The following is a 17,998-nucleotide window of genomic DNA, read 5'->3' as shown; positions in this document are numbered from 1 at the left end:
CTCCCTTCCGCAAAGAACCTAAAAAGGTTCCACCGAGATTTGAACTCGGATCGCTGGATTCAAAGCCCAGAGTGCTAACCATTACACCATGGAACCAACACACCCTGCTAGCTGGCTGTCTGAGAGGCAGATAGCGATGAGGCTAGGTGGAATCATGTAGACTAAAAGGACGGACGTGGTTCCTCTGCCGAAACCCGGGATTAAACCAGGGACCTTTAGATCTTCAGTCTAACACTCTCCCAACTGAGCTATTTCGGCCAGATACTTGTGTGGTTTAGACAGCACACATGTCTGGGAGACCGCCCGTCATTTTCGAGAAGAGCAGAGCGAAGGTCCCAGAGAGAATATGAGTGGCCCGGATGGGGTTCGAACCCGCGACTTTGGCGTTAATAGCACCACTCTCTAACCAACTGAGCTAACCGGCCTCTCTCTGGCACATTTTATCCCCAATTTCTCAGAAATATCCTGTTTGCACTAATCAGGCTGAAGAGATTAAAAGCAAAGCCTAATAATGGGCTCGTCCGGGATTTGAACCCGGGACCTCTCGCACCCAAAGCGAGAATCATACCCCTAGACCAACGAGCCAAAACATATGTCCTCCCTGCTGATTTTTTGATTAAATCTACAATTAAAAGGTAGCCAGTACAAAGTTGCCAGCACAGAGGAAGTCAAGTCAAGTCAAGTCATCCTCATTTATATAGCGCTTTTAACAATGTAGATTGTTTCAAAGCAGCTTTACAGAGATAAACATATAATTTAAGGTAACAGAGTTTGGTTTGGTTTTATAGTGGTTCTTGAAAAATATTTTTTCCAGCTAAAGTTAGTTTTGATTGATTCACTTCCGTCTAAATGATCATTTGTTATTAAATTAGGGGCCGCTAAGATGACACCGTTCTCTCTAAACAGACTTTAAACGTGAACCTGTGATAGACGCTGATGGCGTTCACATGCGCATTAAGAATTGATTCTATAGTTATGTTCGTTTGAATATATGTGCGCAGGTTTGTAATTCTTACAAACCATGCCTAAACAAACTACTTGTCTTGTCTATAAATTTTGATGCAGAATTTTATTTTATCTTATCACTTCGGGTAGGTACGCGAACCAAAAAATTCCACAACGCTTTATCTGTAGAGTGGTATAGGGATCCTCCATAGGGAGAGGCTAGTTGGCACTTCAGCACTGCATTGTCATCGGGTCCAGGCGAAAGTCCTTCGTCAGATCTGGAAACGGCCTGGATCCGGCAGGTTGCGGGAAAACCTCGGGATAAAGAAAGACACTAAAATTAGCGTAGATGCCTTTCTTCTTATGATGTAACGAGTACATCATTATTTAATGGAAGTGTTCCCAGTTCCGGCTGACCTAATCTAAGCAGCCTAATATTGAATTATAGAAGTGTATAGAGTGTTATGTGAATGCTAGGTCAAAGAGATGTGTTTTTAGTCTAGCTTTGAACTGACAGACTGTGTCTGCTTCCCGGACAATGTTAGGAAGATTGTTCCAAAGTTTTGGTGCTAAATAGGAAAAGGATCTACCGCCAGCAGTCGATTTAGATATTCTAGGTATTATCAACCGGCCAGAACTTTGAGATCGCAATAGACGTGAAGGACTATAATGCGTTAAGAGCTCGCTCAAGTACTGGGGAGCTAAACCATTTAGTGCTTTGTAAGTAATCAGCAATATTTTAAAATTTATTCGATGTTGAATAGGGAGCCAATGCAGTGTTGACAGAACCGGGCTAATATGGTCGTACTTCCTGGTTCTGGTAAGAACTCTAGCGGCTGCGTTTTGAACTAGCTGTAGTTTGTTTATTAAGCGTGGAGGGCAACCACCCAGTAGAGCATTACAATAATCTAGCCTTGATGTCATGAACGCATGAACTAGTTGTTCCGCATTTGTCAATGAGAGCATATGACGTAATTTAGATATATTTTTAAGATGGTAAAATGCGGTTTTACAGATACTAGACACGTGACTTTCAAATGAAAGATTGGTATCAAAGAGCACAGCCAGGTTCCTAACTAACGACGAAGACTTAACAGAGCAGCCATCAAGTGTTAGACGGTATTCTAGGTTATTACGTGTGGAAGTTTTTTGTCCAATAATTAAAATTTCTGTTTTTTCAGAATTTAGTAGTAGGAAATTACTAGTCATCCAATTTTTTATATCAACTATGCATTCCGATAATTTTGTGAATTGGTGACTTTCGTTAGGTTTGGAAAAAATATAGAGCTGAGTATCATCAGCATAACAGTGAAAGCTAATTCCATGTTTCCTAATGATATCTCCTAAAGGTAGCATGTACAGAGTGAAAAGCAGTGGTCCGATAACTGAGCCTTGTGGTACACCATACTGAACTTGTGATCGATAAGACATCTCTTCATTTACTGCTACAAACTGATAGCGGTCAGTTAAATTTGATTTAAACCATGCTAGTGCAATTCCACTAATGCCAACATAGTTTTCTAGTCTATTTAAGAGAATGTTGTGGTCAATGGTGTCAAATGCAGCACTAAGATCAAGTAACACTAATAGAGAGATACAACCACGATCGGATGATAAGAGCAAATCATTTGTGAATCTAATGAGAGCTGTCTCAGTGCTATGGTGCGGTCTAAATCCTGACTGGAAATCCTCGCAGATATCATTTCCTTCCAGAAAGGAACACAGTTGTGAGGATACTGCTTTTACTAGTATCTTTGACAGAAAAAGGTAGATTTGAGATCGGCCTGTAATTGACTAATTCTGTTGGATCAAGTTGCGTTTTTTTAACAAGTGGTTTAATCATTGCCAGCTTAAAGGTTTTTGGTACGTATCCTAGAGACAAAGACGAATTAATGATGTTAAGAAGAGGATCTATGACTTCTGGAAGCATCTCTTTCAGTAGTTTAGTCGGTATAGGGTCTAACATACATGTTGTCGATTTAGATGAATTAACGAGTTTGTAAAATTCTTCCTCTTCTATGGCAATGAATGAATCAAATTTTACCTCAGGGAGACTATAATGCACTCCCTGATGCAATGATGTAGTAGACGGTTGCATAGTTATAATTTTGTCCCTAATATTATCAATCTTATAAGTGAAGAAGTTCATTAAGTCATTACTGCTGTGTTTCTTGGAAACTTCTGGGCTTGAAGCTTTCTTTTTCGTTAGTGTAGCCACTTTTTCAAATAAATACCTAGGATTATGTTTATTTTCTTCTAATAGGGTTGAAAAATAAGCAGATCTAGCTGCTTTTAAAGCCTCTCTGTAAGCAATCGAGCTCTTCTTCCATGAAATCCGAAATACCTCTAGTTTTGATTCCTTCCAGTTGCGCTCCATTTTTCTGGCTGCTCTCTTAAGGGCCCGGGTGTGCTCGTTGTACCACGGCGTTGAACTATTTTCTTTAATCTTCTTTAAGCGCAACGGAGCAACTGTGTCTAAAGTGCTGGAAAGGAGAGAGTTAAAAGTTTCTGTTGCAATATCAAGTTCTTCTAAGCTATCTGGGATGCTTAGATGATGAAACTGATTAGGAAGATTCTTGATAAAGCAATCTTTAGTGGCAGAAGTGATAGGTCTAACATACTTGTAACATGGAGTTGGCTTTGCAGCCTTGGTTAAATTAAGTTTACACGAGACTAGATAATGATCTGAGAGGTCGTCGCTCTGCTGCAGAATTTCAACACCATCAACATTGATTCCATGTGATAATATTAGATCTAGAGTATGATTACGACAATGAGTAGGTCCTGACACGTGTTGTCTAACTCCAATAGAGTTAAGAATGTCTTTAAATGCCAATCCCAATGCATCTTTTTCATTATCTACATGTATATTAAAATCACCAACAATTAGGACTTTATCTGCAGTCAATACTAATTCTGACAGAAAGTCAGCAAATTCTTTGATAAAATCTTTATGGTGCCCTGGTGGCCTGTATACAGTTGCCAGCAGAATTCTCAAACTTGATTTATCGTTTACATTATATATTTTTACATTAAGCACCAACACTTCAAAAGAAGTATATTTAAAACTAGATTTTTTAGTGGTTTTAAAAATATTACTATAAATTACAGCAACACCTCCCCCTTTGCCTTTCAGGCGAGGTTCATGTTTATAACAGTAATCATGGGGGTGGACTCATTTAAAGTAATGTAATCGTCTGGTTTTAGCCAGGTTTCTGTCATACACAGCACATCTAGGTTATAATCTGAGATCATTTCATTAACTATGAGCGCCTTTGAAGTAAGGGATCAGATATTCAGCAACCCAAGCTTTATCGTTTGTTCATCTGTATTATATCTATTTTTTATTTGTTGAATATCAATTACATTTTTAACCTTAGATCGGTTTGGAAGTTTTTTGGATTTCCAAATTCGGGGAACAGACACAGCCTCTATATGATGATATCTTGGTGAAAGAGGCTCTATGTGATGGGATTTATCTGACATTGGTGACGCAAGGCCCCATGCAGACGGTCGGTTTAGCCAGTTTGTCTGCTTCCTGACCTGAGCCCCAGATTGTCATGTTTTGTCTCTAAGACTATGAGCCAAATTACTAGAGAGAAGAGCAGCACCATCCCAGGAGGGATGAATACCATCTCTTTTCAACAGGCCAGGTTTGCCCCAAAAACTTTTCCAATTGTCTATGAATTCTATATTATTTTGCGGACACCACTTAGACAGCCAGCCATTGAGTGATGAAAATCTACTAACTATCTCATCACTCCTTCGAACAGGAAGGGGGCCAGAGCAAATTACAGTGCCTGACATCGTACTTGCGAGTTCAAACACCTCTTTAATATTAATTTTGGTGATCTCCGACTGGCGAAGTCGAACATCATTAGTGCCGAAGTGAATAACAATCTTAGAGAATTTACGATTAGCATTAGCCAGCACTTTTAAATTTGCTTTGATGTCAGGCGCTCTGGCTCCCGGCAAACATGTGACTATGTTGGCTGGTGTCCCTATTTTCACGTTCTGTGTAATAGAATCACCAATTACCAGGGCACAATCAACAGAATTCTCAGTGGGTGTTTCACTGAGTGGGGCAAATCGATTTGTTGTGGTGGGCGGAACGGAAGAGTGGTTTTTTGATCCGCGACTAGAGCGATCCCCCACTGTCACCCATCTGCCTGGCTGCACAGGCAATAATTCAGCCAGAACCGAATCATGTAAAGAGTTCACTATGCTAGGCGCATCCAAAATATTATCTAAAGCTCTAGCACACTTACTATCCTCAATTAAAGTTTGGATGCGTGTTTCTAATTCTGAAATCTTCTCCGTCAGCCTGACTGTCTCCTTGCATTTATCACATATAAACCCTATATTGCCGACGGGGAAGGCTAAGCTAAACATGTAACATGAAGTGCAGGTGACAATAACAGGACAAGACATTTTTCACCGTATTTGTTGACTGATTCTTACTCACCTGGGCTTTTTATGAACTCAGAGGCGCGGGCGCGCGAGAGAAAAATAAATAAATAACTGAGCGCACGGGTGGCGCGTTAACAGGCTAGCGAGTTACTAGCGTGTTGTGCTACAATAACGGAAGCTAGCGATGTCAGGTTAATCTGAGATGTTGTCTAAGCTGTATTTATTAGTATAAACAACTAGAAATGGTAGTAAATGATGGTTCAAAACAGAAAGAAATACAAAGCTAATACGAGGCTTAGACGGAGCTTACAGCCTCGAAGCAAACGCGGCCTGGAGATGCGGCCTCTTTTTTTGTGGTCATTGGAAATCACGCTGCAGCACCTGCACACGTGCTAGGGATCGCGCCTCGTCTTTGTCTTTGAGAGCGATGGACACCTTCTCTCCATCATCGAGGGGAATTAGCTCAAATGGTAGAGCTCTCGCTGCGCAAAAGAAGGGGCCCAATCTTTGCGCCCCCAAATTTGCCCACAAATTTCCCCTGCAACATTATTAGGGCTATATTCCTGTGCGTTATGAAGGAGTTTTAGTCACATTTGAAACAAGTCACCCTCCGCGGGCTGGATTCGAACCCGTGTTCTGCGTGTGATCAACTGCGCCTGCGTCTTCATTTATCTATGACATCATTATATTGATTTATATTTTTTTGTGTGTATTATTATTATTTTTAAATATTGCACATTACATGTTGTTGATTATTTAATAAAATTAATAAAAATGGAGGGATATGATTTGATTGACATGATTTATCAGATTTGTTTTAAGACACTTCAAATGTTTTATTAAATGTTTTTTTTTGTGTATATTATTTTTAAAAAATTGCATATTACATGTTGTTTATGATTGAATAAAATGAATAAAAATGTTTCTTCAAATATGTGTGTTTTTTGTGAGGGATATGATTTGATTGATATGATTTATTAGATTACTTTAAGACACTTTAAATGTTTTATTAAAATGAATACACACAAATATTTCAATGACACTTAAAATGTTTTATTAAAATGAATACACAAATATTTAAATGACACTTTAAATGTAAAAAAACAAATATTAAAATGAATACACACAAATAATGAAATGAGTACACAGACACAAACACACATATATACTCAGATGGATCGGCCATGTACGTCGTATGCCAGATGAACGTCTCCCAAAGTCCATCTTCCATGGGGAGTTAGCTGTGGGACACCGCCCTCGTGGCCGACCCAAGCTCCGCTTTAAGGATGTCGTCAAGCGGGACATGAATGTCTTTAACATCAACCCTGACCAATGGCATCACCTTGCGGAAGACCGGGCAGCTTGGCGGTCTGTGCTGACAGAAGGCACGACTCTGTCCTGCCATGCTTACACCAGCTTTTGCACAGAAAGACGGCATGCTAGACACCGTTCAGATCGGCGCTTGCGCTGTAAAAGGCCTTGATTGATTGATATATATATAGGACAATATGAAAGACTGGGTGGAACCATGTACAGTAATATATACAAAATATATACAGGAAAAAAGCAAATTGTTTATTGAGGAGGTGGCGTTTGGCTTGTATTTTGCTGGCGCTGTTCTGCCAACCAGTCATCTAAAGATTTTCCATTTGAGGCACGCAAGCAAAATGTGGCATTACCATATCGGCTATGGCCAAACTCTTTGGTTTTGGGCTGCCCACATTTGCTGCACATGTTAAAGGTTACCCCTCGCACATACTTCCTCTTATGGACTCCGCTTTCCGTCTCCTGGGCCCGCCGGCGCCTGTTCCTCTGGGTGTAACGGGAAACAGGAGCAGCAGACACAGGAGCAGGTGGAGCTGGGCCTGCACCGGATGTTGAAGCACCAGAAGGTGGAATCACATGTCTGGGTTAAGGACTAGTGACAATGACCCAGGTGCTGAAATGGGCTGCACAACTCCTGATGCTGTGGGGGCAGGTGCAATTGGGCACACCATGGTGGTGGCAGCAGCAGGCCGTCGACCTGGTCGCAGAAGAGGAGCCTGTCCTTCTCGATTTGGCGGAAGGGTAAATGTATGTTTTGGGCGTGAGGTCGATGCCGCTTCATCCAATTTTTCCCTCGGTGGAGAAAGCTGCGTATCAGCCACAGCAATTGGGTCAGGTGGAGTCAGTCCCTGAGCGAGGACACTCATTTCCTGTTTTTCTGCTGCCGTTGAAACCTGAAAATAAATTACATGTATTATATATATGTTTAAAAAAGTATTCAGTTAAGTTGAAGAAAATAATGTGCCTTGCTTACCACTGAATGAGTGTCTTCTGGTTTAGCTCAAACAGCTGGATCACTGGATCATTGTTTCATCCATCAGCCTGCGATTGTTAAGCACCAGCTCTCGGATGTGGTGGTAATCCGAGAGGATTTTAGACCACCTGGGGCGGCAAACTCCAGCCTTCTTGGTCGGCGACTTGTGTAAAGCACACAGCTTTGTACAAATGGCCTCAACCAAGCGGCTGGTGCTGGGCCATTGTGCTGGTCCCCCGGGATGTCCAATCAGACACCGTTTTACACTCTCCACACCCGGTGTGACTCCGGACCGCTTTGGTGCCTTAAAGCGTCCATGTGTCAGCTGAGGCTGATGTCGAGGCTGATAGTTGACCCGCTGTTTGTCTATGTCATGGAGAGCTGTCCACAGCCGAATGGCCTCTGTCACCTGCAGGTCAGTGAGGTAAGGAGCTTCACGAAGACCAACCAGGTAACCAGCCATATCCTGGACCTTGTCCCACCCAGCAATGCCATCGGGCCCAATGACTGCTCCCTAGTAAATTCAGATTAATGTTAATATATGTGGAATAAAACGAGATTGAAATTAAATAAAGCCCTTAAAGTGTTTTACCTGAGCCTCGTCGGAGAAACTGCTTCCAGTGTCAGATGGCTGTGACAACACTGAAGGGGCAGGGGCAAGTTGGTGTCCTTCTCTAGTTGATGTGGATGGCTCAGCCAGTGACACGTCAGCCATTGATACATCAGCCAGTGATGCTGGGGACTGAGGCTGAGGCAAAGATGAGGGGCTGTTTGCGAGATCATGGCAGGGGTCATTCTCGTACTGCACTGGAACTGTGATGTCCTCCGTGATCTCTTCCTCAAACCCCTCATCTTGCAGGTCTTGGTCATCAATTTCCTCCACCAGCCTGTCTTCATCCTCTGGGTTCTGGAGCACTGGAGTCAGTGTTTTGCCAGTCTGGCTGTAAAGGTACTCTATTCCTAGCAATTCACCTACGAGAATAAAAGGGGAAAAAAATGTCTTAATATTTTGTCTAGTACATTTAAGTCTAAATTGATACTTAGTAGAGTATTACAAAATAACAAATTAATGAATGTCTTGCCTGTATATGCTCCAGGAGGGCGATAGCGCTCATCCCAGGGCTTCCCAAAGACTGTCTTGCTAAGCTGGTCCACAACCTCTCTCATGGCACTGCCATATGACCGGATGGAGGACGCTCCTTTTATGGCATCTTCCATCCGGTCATCATTCCAACGCATCAAGCCCTCAAGGAGATAGGCTTGAAAATGCGCATCACTGGCACTGGTTCCTAAAAGTAAAAAAAAAAAAAAAAAAGGGTTTTATATGTCACATATGTACAATATATTTACTACACATGAGGTGCTATGAAGTAGCTGGTTACATGTAATAGAGTTATGTAATTACATAAAAAAATTATTGTCATTATAACCAGAGTTATTAGTGATTTGTGAGGCAAGACAGCTTTGTCAATGCTTTTATGACATCAGAAAAGAACTGTAAAAGTGTGACATTTATTAATGTGACATTAATTTAACGTAATGGAAGCAGTTACAGTGCTTATATTTTTTTACAGAAAAATTACTAATCCATATGTATGTAATACCTGGAATAAAACGGTTCAGGTGGAGGTGGAATGACTCCAAGGAGGTAGAGCCTCGAGCACACCTGTAGCAGCACAGCTCCACACCGCCTTTCTTCAGTGTCCCCTTCTTTATGTAGAGCGGAAAGTGCTCTGGGTCTTGGATACACTGTACATGCTTCCGCTGTTCTTTCCATATCTGCTGGATCCGTTCATGGTTCAGAAGTGGAACTCCCAGAGTATCCTTCCCGTCCGCACTGTCAAACTGATCAATCAGTGACCCAATCAATATGGTGGTCTCCTCCTCCCCCCTGGTCCTCCTCCGGCAGTGCAGTGCCAACTCCCTCCGGTTAATGCGAGCACTGACCGCCTTTTCTGAGATATAGCCAGTCTTCTTTGCTGCCAGCTCACCCTCCTTTGCACGGCGAAGAGCAGCCACATCCTCTGAATCCCACTGGAATATGGACATGGATAGACGTGCCATGAAGATCCCATAGAGCGGATGAGCCTCTGTCGTGACACCTGCAGCAAATCGCCGCATGAAATGCCAGATGTCCAGGCGCACTTCAAGGTCATCCCACTCCGAAAACATGGCCTTCACCTGAGACTGGCCGTGCTGACTGCAGCAATCTCTGTCCACGTACATCACCTTTGGGGATGCCTCTCCTGCCTCTCGGTAGCGTTTCATTAGGCCAGCTGCCATGGGGTCCAGTGCATGTCCCTCGGCGGCTGTTAGGACAGAGACAAGGACTTGGCCGTGTTCGTTACCAACATTTGTGCACCAGGCAGCTGTTCCTGAAGCAGCACCGGCAAGTTTTTTTGTGACCTATTGAAGAAAAAAAAAGATTTTTAAAAACAAAACAAAATAAAAACTCATAACTGTGCATTATGTACACACACACATATCCATATCTGGACAATTTCTGGATATAAACAGGGCTGTGATACCTTTTTTGTGGAGTCCATCTTGAGAACACAGCCAAATACAGATGTTATTTTGGCCTTGACCTCGTCCAGTCGCCCCAGAACATCCCTGGCGTACACAGCTAACAGCCACTTAGGTTTAGGAAGGGCAGGTAAAAGGGGAGGCTCAGCAAACACAGGAGGCTGCACAAGGGAGGACCTTGTGAATGGTTCACAGGCAGTCAGGTACTGCAGGACACGCTGTGTCCATGCCTCACTGTGTTGTTCCATCAGCTTCTTGTAGAGCTGAGTCACACTGTTGCCCAGTGTCCTCTCCCTCATCATCCTCACCACACGGTTGTCACATGAGTATCTAAAGAAACAACAGTATAATCATGCAAATGCTGTGGTTGGAAAAAATAACACAAATAAAAGCGCATGATAATGAATGATTGTCATTATGAATTACCTGTATGTCAGCAAAGCTGGAAACTGACTGCGGTGGCCCATATCCAGCTGTCCTAAGATGTCCTCATTCCAAGCTGGATACTTCTTTTTGCAGCGTTTGCACTCCAGATACTCAGTGGCAAGGTCATACCACCCATCAATGTCCAAGACCTTGCGCACGGTACAGTAAAGTCCTGCCGCTGTAAGTCTGTGCTTATCACAGTCTGGGCGAACGCAGACAAGAGGAAACAACCACATCTTTAGCGGCATCCATAAGAAAATGGGCCGACAGAAGAAGAGGTCAGGTGAGGCGGGTGGCTGGGTGTTTATTAAAGGGGGCTGAGGAGGATACCACCAAAGCTTCAGCTGGGATACTATTTCTGGCTTTCCGGTTCGCATGTTGGCCTTAAACAGTGTGTTCCGGATCCACTCATGCTGGAAAGGTGGAAGATGATCTTTCCAGTGACTAGGAAGCTCAGCTGGTGGCTGATGATGAGGAAGAGCTGGTGTCTGTGCTGTTTCCGCTGATGGAGACGGACCAACACAGGCCTCTGAGTGAACAGTAACATAAACAATATAAGGATGACTGTTATTTGATAGTAATATGCCATAAATGCAGTCCACAAACAGCCGGCGAAGCAGTAATTTTAAACAAGTATTAATAATAATTATGATTATATTTAGGAATAACAGTGAAGAAAATGGTATTAGTGTAAAGAAGCAAAGAACACAGTGTACACTTTATTGATGTAAGGAATATGGGATCAATTTAGCTCTTTGAGAATGAGGATTAGATGGAATGAAAGAAGGAAAATGAGTCGTGATGAATTCAGTAAAAAAAAGTATGATGCCCACAGACATGAAGCATGCACACAGACACAATAAGGAAAAACTGTTCCTCTAATTATTAGAACAATGAATCTCCACCATCCTGTCTGCTCAGGTTGAGTGAGTGAGAAGAGCAAGCGGTGTGAAAAAGTTATCCAGTGATTGTTTAGCAACAGGTAAGTTCGGAAACGCAAATAAATACACTGACACCTTTGGACATCCTTAAGGTTTGGAAGAAGTGCACTCAAAGAATGCCTCCCGCTTGAGGCATGATGTCACATAATTCTGTATTGTAAACAAAAAATATTTAAAAATGTTTATTTATTTTCAAAAATAATGATTCTCAGTGGGTTTCCACAAAACATTCTTATAAAATTTGCATTTGTGTCATTTGCCACACCTGTATTTAGCTGTGCTTCACATTGTGATGCAGCAAATACCAGCTCCTCATCATCATCTTCAGCAGTGGGAATGGAAGTGCCTGGAGCACAAATGTTAAAACTATTACTGTGATCAATACATGGAGACAAACATATGTAAGATGTTGCTTACTTACCAGTAGCGAAAAGCTGCTTTGGGACCAAATGTTTGGCTGGGGGTTCTGCTGCCGGAGGAGGTAAAGTGGACTGCAGTAATGGATCTGGAAACAACAAGTGGACAAGTTTGCCACGACGATAAATGAATACATGTAGAACTGCTGTAGGGAAAATTCTATATTTACACTCCTACTCACAGGGTTTAACTGGTGACATTAGTTTTTTTGCCAGCTGTGAAGGTGACAAATGTTTGCCACGCGCCAACAGTGCTTTCACAGTGGCGGTCTGCTGTAAACCAGTTTGGATGGCTGTAGGTGGACGTGCAGAGGCACTAGAGGTTGCAGGTGGACGTGCAGAGGTACTGGAGGCTGCAGGTGGACGTTCAGGCTGATGTACACTGGTGCCCATATCAGAAGCCCGTCTTTTCAGGACATACGCCTTGAAAATGGCCATGTTAGTGTTGGGCCTGGCATCTGCCTTAACCAAGTACCTGATGAGGGATTCGGCCTCATTGCTCTGGTCTTCATAAACATCCTTCATGGACCGGCCCTGAAAGTCACCAAACTCCACCATCAAGCAGCCCTGGTCTCCAGTTGCCCGGGCTTCTGCTTGCATTTCCTGCTTCCTCTTATACTTCTCTACTTCTTCTGCCATCTCTCTAATATGAGAAGTGTACTGTAGGAACAGTTGTTTATTTTCTGACAGGGGGGTTGTCTGCGCTTTCTCACTGGAAATGCTGAGCACCAAATACACTGCGTACCCCAGAGAGTTTTCCAGGAGCCATCTAAGTCTCTGACCCTGGTACATCCCAAACTGAAGTTTGCAGTGAGCCAGTACTAAAAACTGGTCACTGGGATCTCCACCGTTTGTGCAGACAAAAGTACTTGCCTCTGCCAGCACCTCCTCCTTCGATTTGGCCCTTCCAGACACCACATTTTGAAGTTGCTTCGCCTCCGCCGATGGCGCCATGAGGAGACGGTTTGATGTTGCTGACTGGCGACGAAAAACGGGGTATGGGTAAATTTTCTGAAATGAAAATCAGAAAGAGACTATTACCTCTGTCAATCTAAAAGATACCTGTATGTTAAGTGTGTTACAATAATTTAGCAAACTACACAGCAGGACTTAAATCATGTTTTTCAGGCATTTTGGGTGACAATATGGAAAGAAATTATATGAAATATTAGATATTATTATGAAAATCTTGGCAATTACTACTAACTCCCATTATTACACTTCTTTTTTCATTACATGTTGCCCCAAGAATACATTAATATGCAAATTAGATACATAGATACATTGTATAAAATGGGAAAACCCGCTTATGGCCATTTTACACACATATTGCATAAAGCAAAATGGAAGTCTATATCAAATCATTCTGTTATCTTTTATAACATAGTTGGGAATCATCTTCATACAAAGTTTGGTATATAAAATCCTGAAACCTAAACAATTTCAGGATATAAAACACTGATATAATTAAGCTATATCCTCCTGAGACCAAAAAAAGTTTAGTTAGTTTAGTATTATGTGTGTCATTACATTGTTTAGAGCATAAGAAAGTTTTTTGCAAAAACGTTTTTTTTTTTAATAATGTTCACATAGGTTATACTATGTCTTCTGTAGAGGACACTAGGACTCATTTTTTATTATTATTTTATTTAAAGACATGAATAGGCAAAAACAATGTTTTTTTTTTAGATCACGTCTTTTTAAATAAAATAATAATAAAAAAATGAGTCCTAGTAGTGTCCTATACAGAAGACATAGTATAACCTATATGAACATTATAAAAATAAAAATAAACGTTTTTGCAAAAAACTTTTTTATGCTCTAAACAATGTAATGACACACAAAATACAAAATTATTAACTAAACTTTTTTTGGTCTCAGGAGGATATAGCTTAATTAGCGGCCGGCTAATTAACTTAACAGTAGCTACATGTTTTCTTTTCTGTATTTTATCATGGGAAAAGTTACAGGTTCACAGGTACTGAAGTAAACCAGTAATATACACGCTATATTGGCATGTCTAATTTTCCAAAAATACACAATGTATATGAATAAATATTAAACGATTATACAGTAATGAAGAATAGCCTTACCTGTTGCAAAGATGACAATAATAGGAGCCGCTGATTGGTCAAAAGTACGTCACAGAAGAGAAACACGATTGGTCAAAAGTAAGCCATGGGAGAGAAACGCGATTGGTCAAAAGTAAGCCACAGGAGAGAAACGCGATTGGTCAAAAGTAAGCCACAGGAGAGAAACGCGATTGGTCAAAAGTAAGCCACAGGAGAGAAACGCGATTGGTCAAAAGTAAGCCACAGCAGAGAAACGCGATTGGCTCACGTGGGCTTACTTTGGGCTTACTTTAGCTCAATCGGTAGGAAGCAGCAAGCGCAAGCGAGAGGTAGCGGGATCGATGCCTGCTTTCTCCAGTGCTGTCCATCCTTTTTACTACCTAGATGAGCTCTTGCGGCTCAGTGCTGCCGAAAAAGTTTTTTTGAACGAGGTACTGCACACATTCCTGGCAAAAGCAGGTCCCACCGAGATTTGAACTAGGATCGCTGGATTCAGAGCCCAGAGTGCTAACCATTACACCATGGAACCTTGGCGTGTGTCAACTTTTCCCATGAGCAGCAGAGATTTAAGTCATTGAGTCCAGAAGCACGATAGCAAGGAGCAAATGAAGCCTTTGCTTTTTAAGCCCATGTTTCCCCAATTCCGACTCCGTTTGAGAGTGCCAATTTCACTGCCACGTCAGCAGTTGCTCATCACCTCTGTTTTTTCCCTCCCTTCCGCAAAAAAACCTAAAAATGTTGCACCGAGATTTGAACTCGGATCAGAGAAGGAGGAATGAAGGGGAAGGAGAAGAGAAAAAAAGAGGGGAAAAAGGGGAAAATCGGCGGTTCGAATCCCGATTGGAAAATGCATCAACTATTGCAAACTCTTACAAAGTGCTATAAATCTATCAAAATTAGCTTAAAAACTGATACAAATAGAATTGGTAATTGTTGCAATAACAATAATAAAAATAAGAATATGATACTACTACTACTGCTTATGATAATAATAATAATGATAATAATAATAATAATAATAATAATAATAATAATAATAATAATAATAAACATTTGTATCATTCTGACAATCACTTTTCACATCCTGTGGACCTGTCCATACAATTCTGTCCCTTTCTTGTAAGTTTAATGCTTTGTTTCAATACAAATACTTAAAATAAGAATATGATACCACTACTGCTTATAATAAATAATAATAAACCTTTATATCAAAGAAGTGTTTCTGACATTCACTTCAGTTCTCACACAGTGTGGATTTGTCTTCAATACCATTCTGTTCCTTTCTTGTAATTTTAATGCTTTGTTGCAATAAGAATAATAAAAATAAGAATGTGATATTACTACTACTACTGCTTATAATAATAATAAACCTTTATATCAAAGAAATGTTTCTGAAAGTCACTTCTCAGATCCTGTGGACCTGTCTGTTATACAATTCTGTCCCTTTCTTGTAATTGTAATGCTTTGTTGCAATTCAAATAATTAAAATAAGAATATGATACTACTACTGCTTATAATAAATAATAATAAACCTTTATATCAAAGAAATGTTTCTGACATTCACTTCTCACACCCTGTTTGATCTGTCTGGAATACCATTTTGTCCCTTTCTTGTAATTTTAATATCTGTGTGAGTTTGTAAAAAGTTTTCCAGATAGGTTTGATAGAAAAAAGGCAAAGGATACTGTTGTAGAAAAAAAGTTACTTTTATTTTTTATTTACAAACACCTTCTCCTTCTCTCTCACATAAACACACCCTCGCGAGCATACACACATGCATGCACACATGTACGCACGCACGCACACACACCCACAGACACGCGCACGCACACACACACACACACACACACACACACACACACACACACACACACACACACACACACACACACACACACACACACACACACACACACAGTATATAACAGGTTGTGGACTATTTACAAACAAAAAAGCTTTACATAAGCTTACATAGTCTCATATGGGGTAAATGAACTAATTTAAAAAGCAAATGAACAAATTAGCTTCATGGAGGGTGAACAAATGACCCTAACGGATGCGCACACGCACACACACACATGTAGCATTTTGAAATAAACTAATTATTTTCTTCTTCTTCATCTCCTCCATCCACTGGTCAAGTGGCATAACAGCAGTCTGGGGACGGTAAATGTGGCCATAATACTGGCTGTGGCCAGTATCTTTGTTGCGGTGCTGGTGGCACAGACTGCACTTGTTTTTGTCCACAGTGCGGACGTAGGGCCTCCGAGCAGGTGGTGGGGAGGGAATGGGGCCAGCAGGAGCAATCTGCCGGACGGCAGGAACTGGAGCTGGACACAAAAACACAAACGGGCCAAAGGCAGGACTGGGGTTGGGGATGACAGGTGAAGGAGCAGAAACAGGTGTTTGGACAATGGGGGCAAATGCAGGACTGGGGTTGGGGACAACAGGTAAAGGGGCAGAATCAGCAGGGAACAACTGCCTTGGCCGGAAAACTTTTGGAGGAGTGGGGTGCGGAGCTGGAACTGCAGACTTTCGCTTGTCCACTGCCTTTCCCACTGTGCTTTCAGGCAAGTGGTAGCGGTGTTGGGGACCAGGCTGTAGGGGTGCTGCAGTGGGGCAAATCTGTCCAGGGGGGAGAGGCCTAGCAGCAATAGGAATGGGGGCTGGCAAGTTCACACCCTGAAGCAGGATGGCACATTCTTGCCTCTTCAGCCGCATGTTGTGCCACTGAATTAAGGTTGTTTGATTCACCTCAAACAATTGCAGGGTGGTATTCTCCATCACAGTACCATTTCACAGGACCAGCTGCCGAATCTTGCTGTAGTCCCTCAGAATTAGAGTCCATCTTGTTACGGCATGATTTCCCAATTTTTTTGGGCTCCTGTGAATATCACACAGTTTAACAAAGATAGACTCTACCAGGCGGCAAAAGTCTGGCCACTGAGCAGGGGATCCTGTTGACCCAAGGACGCAACGGGTCATGCTGTCCACACCAGGCGTGAATTCAGGATTGGTTTTTGAGCACCTGAAGCGTCCTGTTGTAAGACGCACCTGGTGCCGGGCAGCGTACGCCACTCTCTGCTGGTCATATGGAAGCAGGCTTTGCCATAGGGCAATGATGGTACTGGCCTGCTGGTGGCTCAGAGTTTGCCCAGTTTCCACCCTAACCCCCACCAATTAGCCTGCCAGGTTGTCCGCTCTCTCTATCCCTGGTACACTGCGCTCATCCAAAGCCTGGTAAAATATAAGAGTAAATCAATGTTATAAAGATACAATATCACAAGCACAAGAACAACACAACCATCACAATGTACTTGTCACAAAAAGTCTTACCAGCGGTTGCTCAGGCACTGGTTGCACTGCTGGAGGAGCAGTGGCTGCAGCAACAGAGACAGTGAGAGTGGTCGGGAGAGGAAGGATGGAGGGGTAGGTGGTCATGGCAGATGGACCAGAGGCGGCGTAGGTGGTTGTGGCAGAGGATGGACCAGAGGGCACCTTGGTCATCCAGTTGCAAGACTGAAAAAGGGGGGAAAAAACATGTTTATGGAATTTAATTTATCTATTTTACTTTGCTTTTTTATTAATCTATTTACTCTTTAGATTGTATTAATGGTATTTAGTTTGTTTCTATTTTTCTTTTCATTGTGCTATACAAATAAAGTTAATAGTGCTATACAAATAATACTACTTGTACTTTTATTATTAAGAATAGTTACCAGTTGTTGATTAGGTGCTGCTGTGGTGGTGTTAGCAGACCCAGTCTGGACAGAGGCAGGAGTGCTGGCTACGCTGATTGCGGTGGGTGATGTGCCAGGGGACAGGTCCAGCACCTCAATAGTGGGATCCAGGTTAAGGTCCAAACTGACATATCCGAATCCCTCATCCTCCAACTCCTCCTCCGTGCCCACATCCTCCAACATCTGTTCTGTCACCTCAGAGTCAGGATCCACGTCCTGCATG

At 42.1% G+C, this 17,998-nt stretch overlaps 4 non-coding genes across 4 annotated transcripts; all 4 read right to left on the bottom strand.

The window, feature by feature from the left end:
* Positions 1 to 24: 24 nt before the first annotated feature.
* On the bottom strand, positions 25 to 96 carry trnaq-uug (transfer RNA glutamine (anticodon UUG)). The gene has a single exon. It is a non-coding gene; the product is annotated as a tRNA-Gln (tRNA).
* Positions 97 to 185: 89 nt separating this feature from the next.
* Positions 186 to 258, bottom strand: trnaf-gaa (transfer RNA phenylalanine (anticodon GAA)). The gene has a single exon. It is a non-coding gene; the product is annotated as a tRNA-Phe (tRNA).
* Positions 259 to 513: 255 nt separating this feature from the next.
* trnap-ugg (transfer RNA proline (anticodon UGG)) lies at positions 514 to 585 on the bottom strand. The gene has a single exon. It is a non-coding gene; the product is annotated as a tRNA-Pro (tRNA).
* Positions 586 to 14,492: 13,907 nt separating this feature from the next.
* trnaq-cug (transfer RNA glutamine (anticodon CUG)) lies at positions 14,493 to 14,564 on the bottom strand. Its single transcript has one exon. It is a non-coding gene; the product is annotated as a tRNA-Gln (tRNA).
* Between the last annotated feature and the right edge of the window lie 3,434 nt (positions 14,565 to 17,998).

The sequence above is a fragment of the Siphateles boraxobius genome, unplaced genomic scaffold (assembly GCF_051911475.1).
Source record: "Siphateles boraxobius isolate OS27281-9 unplaced genomic scaffold, OSU_SipBor_1 19, whole genome shotgun sequence".
NCBI lineage: Eukaryota > Metazoa > Chordata > Actinopteri > Cypriniformes > Leuciscidae > Siphateles > Siphateles boraxobius.
This window is presented reverse-complemented; position numbering and strand designations above follow the sequence as displayed.